At 40.7% G+C, this 17131-nt stretch overlaps 1 long non-coding RNA gene across 1 annotated transcript in view; it reads left to right on the forward strand.

The window, feature by feature from the left end:
• The window catches only part of LOC310890126, a 71147-nt gene that overhangs the window by 844 nt on the left and 53172 nt on the right, over positions 1 to 17131 (forward strand). Inside the window, exon 2 of the long non-coding RNA XR_014577042.1 lies at positions 3960 to 4068. This is a non-coding gene — a long non-coding RNA (uncharacterized lncRNA). The remainder of the gene's footprint in view (positions 1 to 3959; positions 4069 to 17131) is intronic.

A 17131-nucleotide genomic window follows, 5' to 3' on the forward strand; every position in this document is an offset into this window, starting at 1 on the left:
GTAAGCCTGTGAGATTTAAGCACATGCCTAAAAGTTTTGCTGATTGCAAATGCATGTGAAAACTTATCTCAATAGAAGTATACAATCAAATTAGGGCCAATGAGAATTCTACTGGTATTGCCTCCATAGTAAAATGCATTCAGTGAAAAAGAAATAAACCTGTTTGACATCTCTTATTTCTTTTTATTTTGTGTCATCTGATATTGCAGCAAAAACAAAAAAAAAGACAACAGATAGCCAAGTCTCTTTAATAAATTGCAGTCTGACTTTATTAACCATATTGAGTAGATATAAAAGATATCTAGTAATTTCTTTAAATAAAAAGAAACTGAGGTTTAGAAAATTCTTCATAATTACACCATCAGAAACTTTGCCAATACTTTAATCCAAAGCAGATAAAATGGTATGGTTTTAAGTTCATTGTATGTTTTTACTGTTCAGTCTTGCAAGATGTGTTTATTTTCACGGTATTCAGGAGAGTGCACAACTTCGTTATAATAATTTTATAGCTCAAACCATATTTCACGTCTGAGCCTTTTTTCATGAATAGTTATAATATCCATTTATTTACTTCAGTGACTGTGTTTATAGAGAGAAGGGGACAGCAGAGATATTAAAGATTCACCCTCCTCCACCTGCAAGAGTGGCTGTGGATGACTTCTCCTGTGCTCTCTTCCCTTGGATGTACATATGCCAGTCTGCCATCACTGGCAGTTCTGGTCTCTTGGGCAGTTAGTTCAGAGGGATGTCAGGGATGTTTTCGTTCTGCAAAGTTGTTAAAAGAACACTGCAGTAGTCAGCCATCTACACCTGTATCTCAGTCGGGTTCCTGACTGACAGCCCAGAGACAACACGTCACTGGGAGTAGCTCTGCTGAAGTCAGAAGGCTTTGGTCAAGTGTTTAGTGAGGGGATAGCAAGAAAAAAAAATGTCTTCCTTCTAACTTTGGGTGAAGAAAGCAGGTTACTAGGTCATGCCAGTAAGCTATCTGATAGGAATTGCTCTTTCATGCTTTCTGGACTTCCATGCATCTTCTCATCCAGGGGACATGCACAATTCATCAACAGCTGAAAGAAATGGTAGCAAAACATAACAAACAAAACAGCTAAGATGTTGAAGTGTAAAGGCTCTAGCAAAGTAATAACTAAAAAATAAGAATATAACAACATAATAGCAGAGGCAATCATTCCGTGTCATTAATCATGGCTGTAGTTTTAACTATAAATGAACCCAAATCTGTTAATTCAGACTCTACTTCTTAAAAAGGGTGATAGATAAAATCACTTTTCAGCTGTAACTCATTGCTTGGTCTGGGGAGGTCTCTCAGTCTACATTTTGGTTGCTCCTCTTTCTTGTCAGTGTCATTAGATGCAGCTGATGGCTTCTTTCTGAGATTGCAGGGTGGACTCGGTGAGATAGCAGTAACCAATGAACCCCATGTCAGGGTTCCTGGGCTTCTAGCTGGTAGCTGACAAACACGTACCAGTTTGCCAGGGCTTGGCCTATAAGTGTGGTGTTAGAGAAGGAAAGAGAAAAAGAAAAGAAAGGAAAATGAAAGTGGCTGTGAAAATCTGAGCTATGGAAAAACTTCCCATCACGCGGAGGAAGAGGAGGGGCTGTGGATCTTTGAGAATTGCCCATACAGTTTGCAGCAGAGTTGAGTTATCATGGGGGTTTGATGGCCAAACAAACTGCCCTGTTTTGGGAGAGACGAAGTAGCTCCTGAGGCATCGTACATCTGTGGCATTGGCTCTTTGTGTGTGAGGAGCAGACTTAGGTAAGTAGGGGGTCTACCTTAGGCTAAAACATTTTTTGTGATAAATGACACAAGAACACAGGGAAAGAAAAGGACAACACTACACAGACAGCCCTGTTCTCCACACATATCAAGATCTGAACATTGGTAGATCCAAAAAAAAAAAAAAAAAAAAGAAAACAGCCCCCCAATCCCACCCCATTGCCTGCTATAGGTAAACAAGTTTTGTATTTGTGGTTAGAGACCCTTCTAGCTTATAATTTGATGGGCATTGTGTAGGTCTCTTGAAGCAGAACTCTCATTTCAGAGTGAGCCTTTATAGTTGTGAAGAATATGAAAATCTGAAGGAAAATCGTGAGCTGAAGGCAAACTTCCTAGCTCTCCCGAGAACTGAAACAATTCAAGTGAAAGGTGTCAAGTGCTACATCCATCTCAATATGTCAGAACTGAATCCTAAAAAATGAACATTTAGATCTCTGTAACTATTTCTAAGCCAACCACTTTAATGGGAAAGTCCCTTTTGCCTCCAGGCAAAAATTTCCCAGATATTAAAACCTCCATTTCCTTCCCTAAACAACTGCTCCAGTTCAGCCGTGAAATATTAAAACAGAGATCTGCAGGGAGCTGCCTGTCAAAAATGTGGGAACAGAGCAAAGCGGGAGTAATTGAAGAGGGATGCTGTGCCGTGAGCAGAACAGCCTGGGCAACGAGCACTGCCGTGTGCCTCTGTCAGCCAAGGACAGTTGGTGGATGCTGTTAGGGTGCCCGTTCCTGCTGCAATCCTCTGAATTTACTGCATGGGCTTTGTGCACAGCTCCTGATTTTTATCTTCTTGACAAGCTGGCTGTGTCAGGCATATTCCTAGGGAAAGACACATGAAGGTTTGAGTGTTTATACAAATTATGACTAATTTTTCCAAAGTAATTTTGGTGCTTATATGTTTTCCTCCCTCATAAATAAACAATAAAATTGTTGTTATCATTCATGCTGTTTCCTCCATAAAATGAACAGATGAAGCAGGATCTGAGCATCAACACTAAAATCTAATGTACTACAGTATTATCCTGAGAAAGCACAGCAAACTACAGAAACTTTTCAGTACCCGACACCTCAGACTTCATTCACAGGGGCAATCCCTTCTCACAAGAGAAATACAGTTGACAAAAAAAAAGGAAGCAAGTTTAACACCAATATTTGCAACTTCTTAAAGTTTTGTTTGTTTGTTTGTTTTTAAACATAAAAAATGCTGTATTGGTGTTTTCAAAGTTACTACTTCAGAAAATGAAACAAAGCAAAAATGTAAGGGGCTTTTCAATACAGGTTTATTTTTGTAACCCTGTTCTGCTGATGTTTTCTTGATTTATGCTGTAACTTTGATATAAATGTTGCAGTGTGGAGTCAGTACAGTACAGGACAAGTGATCAACCTAGAGCTATTTTAGCATATTTTTTTGCACTGTGAAATGTGACAGCAGCTTAGATATCTGGGTCCTGAAAATGTTTTCTGAATGTCTCTGTGTTCTTTCATATTTGAATAGCTGATATGCTATTTAGTATTTTCTTAAGAAAATTGTCTCAACACTGTATTCTATTAGAATATTTCTAAGCCTCTCATAACATTGTGAAACACAAGAGGGCACTTTAGTCCATTTATTCAGGCTGATGTCTAGGAGAATCCACTATTCTGACCATTTAAACAGTTAAAACTCTTAATCGGTAAATAGCTTTTTTTTTTTTTTTTTTTTTTTTTTAGCACTTTTCTTTTGTGCCCAACAGAATGAAACCACAGAGAATTTTTAAGACCACCAGAGGTGGTCAGCAAGGCAAGGTAATGACAGCAGACAGAACTGAGGAGAAAATGCCTGCTGTGTCTTGGGAATGGAAGTTACTGCTTGTTAAACAACTGTTAGGTGATCACACCTATTTGAGCTGTGGTCTGAAACGCTGTCATTAAGTAAGAGTCCTTGTGGGCAACATCTAAGGGAAAAAAAAAAAAAGAGAAAAGGAACAAAAACAACAACCAATGAAACAAAAAACAAATGAAAAACCTTAAAAAAGATTTTAGAAAATGATGTTGTTGATTAGGTGACTTTCTTCCCTTTAGGTTGAAATTTAACTGGGAGCACTAAATTTCTAGAAATGTGAGCACATGAAGTATAAAATCAAGGCCATTTTTAGAACCTTTATTTTGTAACTTTCCACAGGCACAGAGTTGCATTTGGAGGTCCAGCAGCGGTCGTTCTGCAATGGAAGCTCTCCTTACTTTTTGAGTTGGACAAAGACTACGAAAAAGAGGTTATTCAGCCTATTCTGGTAAGTACAGCTATATTCAGCTGCAGAACATCTGCTATACCCTTCATCTGATGCTTAAGCTTAAAAAGAAAATTCCTGGGAGAGGGTGCAAGGGTAATGGCAATCAACTATTGCCTCAAGCTTCAAAATTTTCATTTTCCTGCCTGTAATTGGATACTGTCAGCAGCACCGCACAACCAGAAAATTTCTTTAACCTCCAAGCAAGTTTTATATAACTGTCGTTCTCCATGGCAGTGGATTTCACGTCTTTTCACTTTTTCTCTTTCTCATCCCCATTTTCAGCCTTTATTATTTTGGAACAGAAGGGGTTGATCCAGGCTCCCTTAGGTTCAGTTGTTCTTCATTTTATTTCTATATTGCCACGAACATTTTGCTGAGAGAGATATTCCCAACGTCCAATTCTTTCCCTGTTGCACTACAGAGACATACTTTTTAGGCTAGTAGTAGGGTAGACTCATCTCAAGAATTTAGTCGTATAGCTACGTACCACAACATACTGCATGCTTGGTAAGGCAATGTTAATGAAGGGTGATGCCCTCCAACCCCTATAGCTCTGTGCTCCTGATTCCCATGGCCTGGGCATTTCTGTCTGGATGACAGCACTCTCTTTGCAGATGTATTACTCTTCCTGATTTGCTTAGGTTTATTGATGCGGAAACACAGAGCATCTGTAGGAGAATTTCACCATATTCTGGCTGCTCCTCAAGACCTACCATGCTGCAGAAGGATTCTTTTGAGACCTAGAAAGGAAGACAATTTGACAGTAGTTCAAAGGAACTGGAGGCTAAACTGCACAGCATGCAGATAGGAGTGCCTCTGATCAGTTCTCATTGGCACTGGTAGTTGCACAGCAATGCTTACTGTAAAGAGTGAACAGATTTGGTGTATAGCATATGCTTTTACTGGTTCAGATTTCCTGAAAATCCACTTACCTAATTTATTGGACAGTGTGTGTGATGTATCTTGAATATTAGTTTATAAAGGTTGCCAGTTCAATTTCTAGTGTCTGCTGGTTTAATATACACCATATATCATGGCAGCAATATGACATGTAGCATACATGATTGAAGAATTCCTTGGATATTAAGGAGTGCATAATTAAGAGAGTTTGCCTTAATTACGGACTACAGAGCTACACTAGCAAGACAAGCAGAGTCCTGCACCTGGGAAGGAACAACCCCCGGTGCCAGGACATGCTGGGGGCCACCCAGCTGGAAAACTGCTCTGCAGAAAAGGACCTGGTGGACACTGAGTTGACCGTGAGTCAGCAATGTGCCCTTGCTGTTAAGAAAGCTAATGGCACTCTTGGCTGCATCAGGCACCAGCAGGTTAAGAGAGGTGATCCTTCTTCTGTACTTAGCATTGGTGAGGCTGCAGCTGGAGTACTGGGTCCAGTTTTGGGTTTCCCCAGTATAGACGAGACCTAGACATATTAGAAAGAGTCCAACGGAGGGCCACCAAGGTGATCAAGGGACTGGAGCACCTCTCCTGTGAGAAGAGGCTGAGAGCTGTGGGACTATTCAGCCTGGAGAAAAGGAAACTCAGGGGAAATCTCATCAGTGTGTGTAACCACCTGAAGGGAGGGTGCAAAGAAGATGGAACCAGGATCTTTTCAGCGGTGTCCAGTGACAGGACAAGAGGCAATCGGCAAAAACTGGAGCACAGGAGGCACCACCTGGACACTGCTTTACCATGCAGGTAAAGAAGGCATGGTAAACCTGTGCAACTGGCACAGGTTGCCTACAGAAGTTCTCAAGTTTCTCTCCTTGCAGATCTGCAAAAGCCATCTGGATGTGGTCCTGGGCAACCTGCTCTGGGTGTCCCTGCTTGAGGAGGGGGCTTAGACAAGTCGACCTTCAGAGGTCCCTGCCAGCCTCAATCATTCTGTGATTCTGTGATTTTGTGAAACCAAAATAAAAGGAGTTAATTTATTCCTAATTGCAAGCAAATCTAAATATAGTCATACACACAAGGCATCAAGAATGTGTTTTTTAGATAAAAGATCAGAGATGAACTTGGAATCTTAAACTTTATAACACTTATCCATCTCTATATATGTAATTATAAACACCTGTAGAAAAGATGTTACGTGACAAAGTCCTAAATTTCTTAGACACAATACTGACCTAAGAAATTCTTTTAAGCCTGTGAGTTTCAGCTTAGTTTTATTTATATTGTTCAGGAAGCTGGCAAAACAAAGTATATAATGGAACCCCACTAAGATGATAAATTCACATGTAGGAAGGAATAAATTTTAAACCTGTACTACTGAAATTGATTAAATCATTTTTGTACCTAACCCAGAGAGTGCCGATGGTACATAGGCTGTTTTCTGAAGCATGCTGTGCTTGGCTGAGAGTATTTTATTAATGCTAGTAAGCAACGTGGAGCTGAGTTGCCAAAGGCCAGACTGAAATACAGGCATGACTGTTAGCTTTGAAATTGCAGGCAGGGTGGTGTATATTACTATGACACATTTCTTAGTGTTCAGTTAAGATAAATACTAGCAAGCATACAAAAATATTGCTGAGCTATTGTATATAAAAATGTACTAATATACACCGTATGTATATTTTGGAGAGACATAAAGTATGCTGATGTATATACATGGTACATATAATATTTTAGCTATAATGTCATTGTGCTATTTTGGATTCAGACAAAAAAAAATTCAAAAGAGTTCCTCTGTGTGTTAATGACCTTTGTAACAGAACACATTTTTTTGATTTACAGATCACAGATTACAGGTCTCTGCACAGCTATAGGGGAGTAAGAGAAGATGTGAATCTAGAAAGATACTGTCATAGCAGGTTGTATGGATGTATTGTATTAACAGCACACGTGACTGAATGCATTCGCATTCTCATGCTGGTGTAGGAATGGATGGTATTTATTAGTTATCATAGTTTGTTTAATTTATGTTGCAAAATATAAGACAAAAGATTAAATGGAAAAAAAAGCTAATCTTAGTTTATTATGAAAGTGTATATATGAGGAGTTTATGAGTGGAGATATAACTTAAGTAACTAGTAAAAGTTTCATATTTATGTAAAGCCTATTTACCGTATTCCTTTGAGAATTGTATGGGATTGCTTTTGTCCATCCTTTATAAGATAGAGCTCCCATTCTTTCAACCCATTAATGCTTTGAGACAGAATTATGAGGGATTTGCAGGCGATCAAAGAAATGTGTACTGATGCCTGTACTTGCTGTCCACGCATAATGGCTTCTGCTCTGCTGTGAATCTGCTTAAAAATCAGCAAAACTTTTTCTGGACTTTCTCTGTCCTACACTCAGACTGCATTTCCCAGAGTATTTGTGAGAGTGCACAGATTGGAATTTAAGGTCTTTATACTGTTTCCATTGCTGCACTTACAAAGTTATACAGTTGTACAGAGGACGTGCTATAGATATCCCTGTTTTGTCATGTGCTTATCTCTATCTTGCTCTTGCTTGCCCTTTCCAGTAGTCACGATCCTACAGGTTCACTAAGGAGATACTTGCTGAAATTTGAGAGAAAGCTGGAGAGCAGCAGAAAGGCCAGGAGGTAGCAGGGATGACAACTGAGAAAATATGATTTATTTCTCTGACTCCATTACCAGCTAGCTGTGTAACCTTGAGAAGGCTGTTTTTATCATTTGGTACCTGTAAAAAATAAAAAAATAAATAAATTTGAAAAGGACTGAAGAATTGCTGGCTCAAGCAATGAGATAGTGTGAGCCCTTGTGCAGATGCGAAGTAATATTCCTTGTTATCACCAAACACTTTGGGCAGCAGAAGATGCCCCTGTCAGCCACTGGAAGTCAGGGGAGGTCTGACAGGCCCAGAGCACAGCTCATACTGGTTATCTGCAGCCTGCAGCATCTGTGTCAGAGGGGGCCCCCATGGCCATGACCCATTGGCCCTAGCACTGGATCCCTTGCTGCAAAGAGGTGGAGCAGCAGGCTGGCAGTGTGAGGGGTTCTGCACTTCATTACATTAAGAGTCACTGCCAGAAATTAGCAGGATTAAAAGCAAACACTTCCATGTGTATTGATATTCAAACAGCTATGTCACACAAGATCTGAGAATTACCTTACTTGACAGTCGTGTCAGAGGTAACAGCTGAGGGTTTTTGTGAATGTCTTCTTCCCTTGCCTTACTAGTTAAGACAAGAACCTCTACAAACTGCAGTAGCACAGCTTTTTGTTGCTCCATAGCACTTTTACCCTAAGGTCCTTGAGCACTGATGAATATTAAGTTTCTCCTCTACTCCCTACAAGGTTTAACACTGGTAGACAGCTCAGCACCACCATGCTGCTCTCTTATTTCCCCTTTTCAGAAGGACAAGGGGGAGAAAATACAATGAGAAAAGTATCATGAGTTGAGATAGGCACAGGGAGATCACTCAGCAATTACTGTCATGGGTAAAACAAAATCAGCATAAGGGAGATAAATGCAATTTGTTGCTATTGATGACAGACAAGAACAGTGAGAACTAAATGCAAACTAAAAACACCTCTCCCTCCCATCTACTCTGTTCTACCTCCTCCCCCCAGGCAGCGCAGGGGAACAGGGAATGGGAGCTGCGGTCAGTCCCTGATGCTTCGTCTCCGCTCCTTCACGGTCACTCTCTGCCCCTGCTCCCCGTGGGGTCCCTCCCACGGGATGCCGTCCTTCCCGAACTGAGCCTGCGGGGGCTGCCCGCAGGCAGCAGCTCTTCAAGAACTGCTCCCACATGGCTCCGTACCACGGGGTCCATCCATCCCCCAGGAGCAAACTGCTCCAGCACGGGTCCCCCACGGGTGGGCGGCAGCTCCCCCCAGACCCCCTGCTCCTGTGTGGGCTCCTCTCCACGGGCTGCAGCTCCGGCCCGGGGCCTGCTCCTGCGGGGGCTCTCCATGGGCCGCAGCCTCCTCCAGGCCACATCCACCTGCTCCACTGAGGGCTCCTCCACGGGGGGGCTGCAGCGTGGAGATCTGCTCCATGTGGGACCCGTGGGCTACATGCAAACTTTTTGCAGGGTGGTTTCTCTCTACATTCTCTCACTCCTCTCTCCCAGCTCTCCCAGAGGCCCGAACAGTGTCACTCACTGACTTGGCTCTGGCCAGCGGCGGGTCCCTTTTGGAGCAGCTGGAGCTGGCTCTGATCTGACATGAGGCAGCTGCTGGGCTCTTTTACCAAAACCTTGCTATATAAGCGCAATACAGAGGGAGGTGCATGGAGTTGTATCCCTGGCTTCACATAACAAACTGGGCCAACCCCAGCCCCACGGAGGGGCAGACATGTTATTCAGGTCACTTGTCTCCTCCTTTCCTCTCAGCAGTGCCCTGAGGAGGCCCACAGTTCATCAGTGCCCTGTGTCCCAGGACATCGGTTTGGGGAATGGAAAGCAGACCCGCACTGCTGCAGAGCTAACAAGGGTTTCGGCCCTGCCATGCCTTCAGACAAAGCTTGGTGGTCATTAGGTGGGCACCATGACTGGGTGCCCCTGTGCTGTGCCTCCTTTGGCGTCAGCATGGTAGCAGGAGAGCTTTCCTTCCTCTAGAAAATAGCCATACTCATAGTGGTTTGGCACATTTGTGTAGGATTCTCTAAGATTGAGTTTGGATGGTAAAATAAGCTGGCACTACCATTAGCTTCCAGCTAACAAAATCAAAGTTCTCATAAATTATCTTCTCTTTAGTGAGGCTCCATGAATGAATTCAAACACCAGTACATTTGAGCTACACTTTTTCTAGACCAAGAGGAGGAACTGGAAAAACAAACAAACAAACAAAAACAGTAAAGGCTATGCTGTGTACTCCAGGGAAGCCATACAGAGTCTTTGCCCATTGGGCCTGACCTGCCTCCTGGAGCTTAGTGCGTTGGTTTGCGTGATGCAGCCCCTCCACCAGCACCCATGACAATGTGACCTGGGTGCTTGGCAGGCTGTGGGTAGGGCAAGGATCACTCAATGTTATTTTGCTAGTTAATGAGATGTTAATGAGGTCTTTCAACATGGATCTTCCCTCTGTCTCAAGAAAAACAAACAAACAAAGAACAACAACAAAACCAAAACAGCATGGACCTTTGGTTAGCAAATATCTGTCTCTGTGAAGAATTCCCAAAGGCTTGGGGCATATTGCACAGGGAGAATGAAGTGTGCAAACCACCTTGCAGTCATTTTGGCATTTGAGGAGGCATTATTAAATACTATCTATTAAATCAGATAATCAAATGGTCAGGGCATCAAAATCATATGCCAAATGTGAAGCTGTCTCATGTTTCTAGAGAGGATTAGTTTTCCAAAGACATAAGGGCCATGTAAGTACCTCTAGTTCACAGTGTTGGAGAAGTGAAAGTCTAACTTTTCACAGTGTCAGTCAGAAATTCAAAATAAAATGACATTTCCCTTCCGTTCTTCGGCTGCAGTTTCTCCCACATAATCTCCCTGATCTCTCTCTATTTCCATGTCCCTGGTGGTAGGTAGCTTGCATATAGAACAACATTTTGTATACTTCAGCAATCATTTTTACAAAGCACTACTGAGAAGGAATTTAGTACTAAATGGGCATAACAGTTTTTCCTGGAACAGCTAGAGACTTTTGCTGGTTATCAACTCCACATGTGCCCTGTGTTGCTGCCAGCTGGTTTCGGCAGCAGTTCAAAGGTGTACTGTCAGTAGGACCAGATGGGGGTCCAGAGACCTCTGTCTGTGCTTTGCTAATGCTGACAAGAATAGCTGGTGGGGAGGGGAGGTTCTGTGCTTTATTGCTATGCTAATGGTTAGGTTTTTTTGTTGTTGTTTTGTTTTGTTTTTAAGAGAAAAGTGTTCTGAGCAATATATTTGTTGAAATTTATTTGCTGATAGACAGGACTAGAAATGGACTTGTTTTTTTGGCAGTGTGATAGCTGGGCACTTGTAAGTAAAGGAAAGCTTTTCCACCTGATGGTGAGATGCCTTGTTTCAAAGGGCACACCACGGAGCAATGTGAATGGTTGTGCTCAGGCAATAAAATAAGCTCTTGCTTGAATAATCGGAATCCTGTTCAGCTTGAACAGAATGGACAAAGAAGGTATAGAAACCGAGATTGCAGAACTGAATGGCCAGTGACTGAAACAAGAGTTGACGAGATGTGTAAGTATGACTTTAATGCAGAAGCACTGCTTTGTAGCTCAGCTGGGGCACATACACTTCAAATGGAGTACCCAAAGGAAAACATGAGATGTGGGCTGTAAGAGTGCAGGTACTGACGCTTCAGGACTCCTGGACTGCTGTACACTCAAATTTCTAATCAGAAGGACTACTGTTGATTTTTCTAGATGTGATTAACATCTAGCACTAACTAGGTCCAAAGGAATTTTCTTAGCTGGTTGTTACAGTAGTGCTTTTCCTTACAGATTAACGCCCTCCATAAACAAACTAGATTACTATAGGTTCTAAAATGATAAGGGAATATGGGGTTCCTGGTATTAGCTCTTTCTTCATCTTCTTGAGCTTTGGTTAATTAAGGTTACCCATAACATTTTGTAGTTCTGATATGTCACCAATGTTCTTGGAGCCATCTGTGGTTCTTCTGGGTCTCTTCTGCTGGAATTGTGGCACTGTTCAGTGCCAATGGTGAGGGGCATTTCAAAGGCTCACCCTGTAATGACATGGGTCCAATAATAAGGAGCCCTACAACCCTGTTTTTAATCACTGCTTGGTGACTTAGAACACAAATTGAAAAGATAATGGTGGACTTATTTGTAACAGTATTCATAACAGTAATTAAGTACTTAATCTTTTATTCAGCAGTGGTATTCTGAGGCAGTTGCAGCCTTGATCTGGCTCCAAGCCAGAAGGGGCATATTGTCTGTCCAGAGACCCTAGTAGCATTTTTTAATAGTATTTGCAGATAAACTATTTCTATAAAGATACTTAGTTCTTATAGCATAGTTATCAACATAATAGTTCAATGGAAACAAAACAAAACAAACAAAAAAACCAACTAATTAAAGTAATCACGCCAGTAAAGTTTCAAGGCAGGCTGAGGTGTGGAGACTATGTTATGGACAATGGAAAATACTAGGAATGCTGTGCTACTAATGGTTTGTAGCTGGATACCTGCATCTGTTTTCCTTCCAGTTCAAGGGCAGTTAAATACAAGGAACTTGCTTTTAATGCAAACATGTATTTTTCATTATGTACTGTCGTTATTGTTCTTACTTTGGAGAATAATTGACAGGTGCATTCATTGCAGTTGATGCAAGATAATGCAAAAATAAAAGATTAACAACAAGAAAGAAAAAAGAAAGTCAAAATAAAAGAGGAATTTTGGCATCAGATTCACGCATATCTTCAAAGATTGTTCATTATGAGGACGTGCCATTTTACCAAATATCATTTCTGATACATGATAGCCTTTCTTGGAGGTTTGATAAATTCTTTCATTTGCATCATTATGATCCAGTAAAATGGAGAAAGAATCAAGCAGTCAACATACGTATTATTAGAGAAGTTTTTAAAAAAGGCTATAAATAAGTAAATAAATAAATAAATAAAAAGCACAGCATTCCTTTGACCAGATGCCCAAACAATAACTTAAGCAAATTGGTTGTTTTACACTGTCATGAAATCAAGGCCAAAGTTATTATTGTCTGTGGGATAGTCTACTAGGCAACAAGTGCAAGATAACAAAAGCAGGACAAGGGAAGTAATTCAAAAGGTCAGACTTACATTCCGGGATACTTCATCAATTCATATTTTTAAAGTTGGAAATGTAACTTAAAATTCACAAAGACAAAAGTACTCTGCAAACTGAAGTAGGTTTCCCTCCCTTCTGTGCACAGTATAGGGAAGAGGGATCAATCCTACCTGATGATTCCAAACTGCTTTGAGATTTCAGGTTGCTGAGAATTCTGCTTTCTAATTCCTTTCTTTTAAATATTGGAAACGATACTACTTTTAGAGAAAAGAAAAAGACATCAGTGAAAGAATACCTTAGTTTATGGAACTGTATTTTCCTGTGCACCACAATTCCAGAGTCTAGAGTTAGTCAAAAATCATTGCTTACCTACTGTTCTATATATTTTAGAAAGTGTACCCCATCTGTTGAATGCCCTGATTTCTGATCTGATTAAATTTTAGATGCTGAATTTTTCCAGTCTGATAATGGCAACAGTCCTTGTGATTTGTCTGTACCTGCATGTAGGACTACTGAGACAAGACAAAAGAGAAGTATTTGATTAAAAGGAAAATAGTAGTGCTAGAAGTTGACTGAAAACTCTGCTTGGAAAGAATATGTGGAGAGAATTTTTAGTCATTTTTCTGAGTATCTTATTACATTACACAGGGGAAAAATAATGTTGGAAAAACTTTGACCTGGAGATAAGTGTAATGATGCTCAGCAAGGACTTCTGAGCAAGTAGGAGTGGCATGGTGCTTGATCTGTGTTTTGCCATGTTTAATTTTGTCTCTTTTACTAAAGAAAATCAAACTAGGAGGGGTAATTCAGAATCCCTAAAATCAGCAGGTACTGGTATTTAGAGGAAAACTGGGAGCTCACATGATGCACAGTTTGCGTGTCACTTGCTCATTAGCAATGTATTGAAATATACCATTGTGATATTTATTATTATTATTATTTTCTGTAACCACAGCTATTTTATCTATATTTCTGTATTTTGAGAACTCTCTTGGGGTGTGGTAAAAGGTGAATATATATGTTGGTCGGCAATGTAATTACATATGAGCAAACTGATAGGTGGAGTCCACAAATTATTGGAGAGGGAAAAGGGAATAGAGACTACGTATAGAGAGGACTCAGAATGCAAACTTTGAGAAGTTGAAAGGATGGTTTTGAAAAGTAAATCATTACTTCAGGTGATAGTTGGTCAGTTTGGGTGTGTTCTCCCTGCTTTATTTGTCAGAAATCCAAAATATAAACCAAATTATTTTAAAAATATATATTGTAGGTATTATTGGTGAAATGTCTGGAAACTTGTGACAGAAAACTGAATAAATGCAGACATGAATACCATTTATTTTCATGATCTGAAAAGATAAATCCAGTAAGTATTAAATGTGCTAAAGAATATAAACCTTTGTGTGTTGTAAATAGTGACTGAAAACTGACTGACAACTCCGTGGCTATTTTTAGAACATAATTTGTAACTGCAGTAATAGTGACATGACTGTCTGAATAAGAATGTATAAGATATCATACACATACCTAAAAATTGTGCTGAATACCTGCAGAATAAAATGTTGCTTTGTTAAGAACCTGTTGTGATTAGGTTTCGTGTAGAAGAACGAATATTTCAATGTTTTCAACAGGAGTATTTACTACATAATCATATATTACATCTGCCAAGGAATGATTCCGGAGACTTTCCTGTAAACCAAGAAAGAGCAGTATGAGGGCATGACACTACTGGGTCAGCCAGACCAGCCTTTACAGAGCCTGTTTCTTCCTTGCCAAAGCTCATCAGGACCCCGTGGTTCCAATGTCAGAGGTCAGACCAGAAGACTCGTCTAATCTCGCTGGTGTAAGGGCACAGAGATTTTAAAACATGAACAATAACTGCTAACAAAAGCATAATATTTGAAGTAACTTTCTGCCAGTGCAGCTGTGTGCTGAAACAAGTTTTCTTCATCACAATTTCATTCTCATGAAATTGCAGCCCAGTTATACTAATAGAGAAGACTGACACTTGTGTGGCTCCTGCAAGTGCTGAGTGTTGGGGAAATGTGCTTCTGGCAGAATGAAGACAATCCTAGACCTGTGATTTCAGTCTTCTAAGACCTTGACCTTTCTCATATGTTGGCTGAACATTTGCATGGCTCCAAGATTGGCAAGTTTGCTTATTATCTCTGTGAGATTTGTGACTGCAGAACAGAAATGGTCCTCTGTGATCTCCTTGGTCTGACATGACCTCTGTGTTAGTACCACACTAGGCACAAACTTACGCTTGCCATTTCTCTGAGGGAAAAAAAAAAAACAGAAACAAAACAAAACAAAACAAAACACACAGACAGAACAAGATGCATATGTCCATGACTTTTCAACCATCCACTCTAGTAACTATTTTTGCTAATCTCTATGAGCAACTGTAGCAAGAAACGGGTATTCTATAATGACTGTTTCCTGACTCTACAGACTCTGGCAACCCTGTCCTGTAGCATCACTGATATATATTCTCAGACTTATGAAAAAAACTGATGTTCTGTATCTCTTATTACATCTGCTTTGGGGTCTGCTTCTGCTGGAATACTTGGGAGTCATGAAGACTGGCTGACTTATCTCCGCAGCTATGGTTGTAATTTTCCATTTATACAGGGCTTGTGCACAGAAAGTGCTGGAAAATTCCAATTGTCTGTCTCCTGAGCAAGGTCAAATCCTGACAGGATGCCACAGACAGAAACCATAATGCAAACCTAAGACACACAATCACAATCCATTGTGAGTCAGTTGTGCGCACATCACTGCTTCCAATCAAAACGCTCGGGGTCGATAAGCCTAATGACAATGGACTAAAGGCAGCCTAGGTAGTATCTGGCAGTTGCCATCAGTTTTTCTGTTTGTCACAAAATGAGCTGATAACATCTGTTTCAGAAAACTTTATCACCAAACTCTGGATCCCATTAAAATCTCATGTTATTATATAAAGGGCCATGCTCTGCTCTCTCTTTTGGCAATGATGAGCAAGTCTCACTCTCCAGCTGCATAGTCTTTTAGCAAATTGAGATCTCCTTCTAATTCATCTGAATATTCAGACCTCAGAATAGCACAGAGACAGCACTTCTGAGGGTAACTAATGATATTTCACAAAATTCAAATTCTGGCCATCTACCAGCATTCATTTTGCTAAATCAAAGTGCAGTGTTCCTTTGTGAGCTGATACTAAAGCTGAATGCAATTAGAGGCATGCTGAAGAGTTTACCAGAAATCAAGATCTCTCTTGACTCTGGAAATATTTCTGGCTTGTACTGAGGAGAAAAATAAAACCTTAACTCCTGATCCCATTCTCAAACTTACTGTTGGCATTACAAACTGTAGTGGGATAAACAGGATGTGAGCTTATATTATGCCAAGCCCTGCAGTATAGCATTGTATAAAAACAAGGTAGTTTTTCCTCTTTGTCACTGTGGGGTAACCTATCGGAAATTATCTAGTGTCAGCCACAACAGTATGAGACTAAGCACACAGCTCTGTGGAGCAGCTGCTATGCAGTGATTTATTCAGTGCCTGCACACTGTACCTCTTATCGTTTTTGGAAAGGAAAAGGAATGTGTCTGTCAGAAAGTAATCTGACAGTTTGAGCACCAGTACACTGTAAACTAAGGATTCCCGCTTCTTTTTTCCTTATGCACCACATGCAGCAGCAACAGTTGTCTGACATGCAGACCACCATTCACCATTCATTGACGTTCCAGCTTGGGTGTGTGCCAATCCTTTACCACTTTGGAGTGATTTATACATTGCAGTCTGAGGACTTGTGTTTTTTCATACACTGCATGTCCTGGCAAGCTTCCTTCATCTCAAAAGAAAAAAAAAAAAAAGGTCAGATGATCCAATGGGACAATCATGCAAATATAGAATATAACGGGTAATAACAATCAGCTCAATGTTGATTTGCAAATGTACTCCTTATCATAAGGGAACTTTTAAATGCAGTTTCTGGTGAACTGGGAAGTTTTAGCCAATAGCTCTGTGAATTCTGTAGATCTGAACATTTTCTCAGACCCGGTTGCTGCATAATTGCAGTGGTGATGACAGCATAACTGCCATATTTTTCTTCCCCAAAAGCTCTCCTCTGCAGAAAGATTTTGTTGTGTGTGAGATTTTCATCATATCAGCAAGCATGCTCTTCTTTGCTAAGTTTTGCGAGCAACATTGGAATCTCCTGTTAATTATCTTGTAGCAAGATTGACTGCTGACGTTTGCTGCTCAGTGGTCCCCATAAAGAGCATGACCTGAGGATTTTAGGGCTACCCAGTCCTTTGGGAATCTGTTTCCTCTGGCTGGAACAAATATGGAGGAGAGACACAAGGATGACCACAGGGCTGGAGCACCTTGGCTATGAAGACAGATTGAGACAGCTGGGGACAGATGTCCAG

The sequence above is a fragment of the Anser anser genome, assembly GCF_964211835.1.
Source record: "Anser anser genome assembly, chromosome: Z".
Lineage (NCBI taxonomy): Eukaryota > Metazoa > Chordata > Aves > Anseriformes > Anatidae > Anser > Anser anser.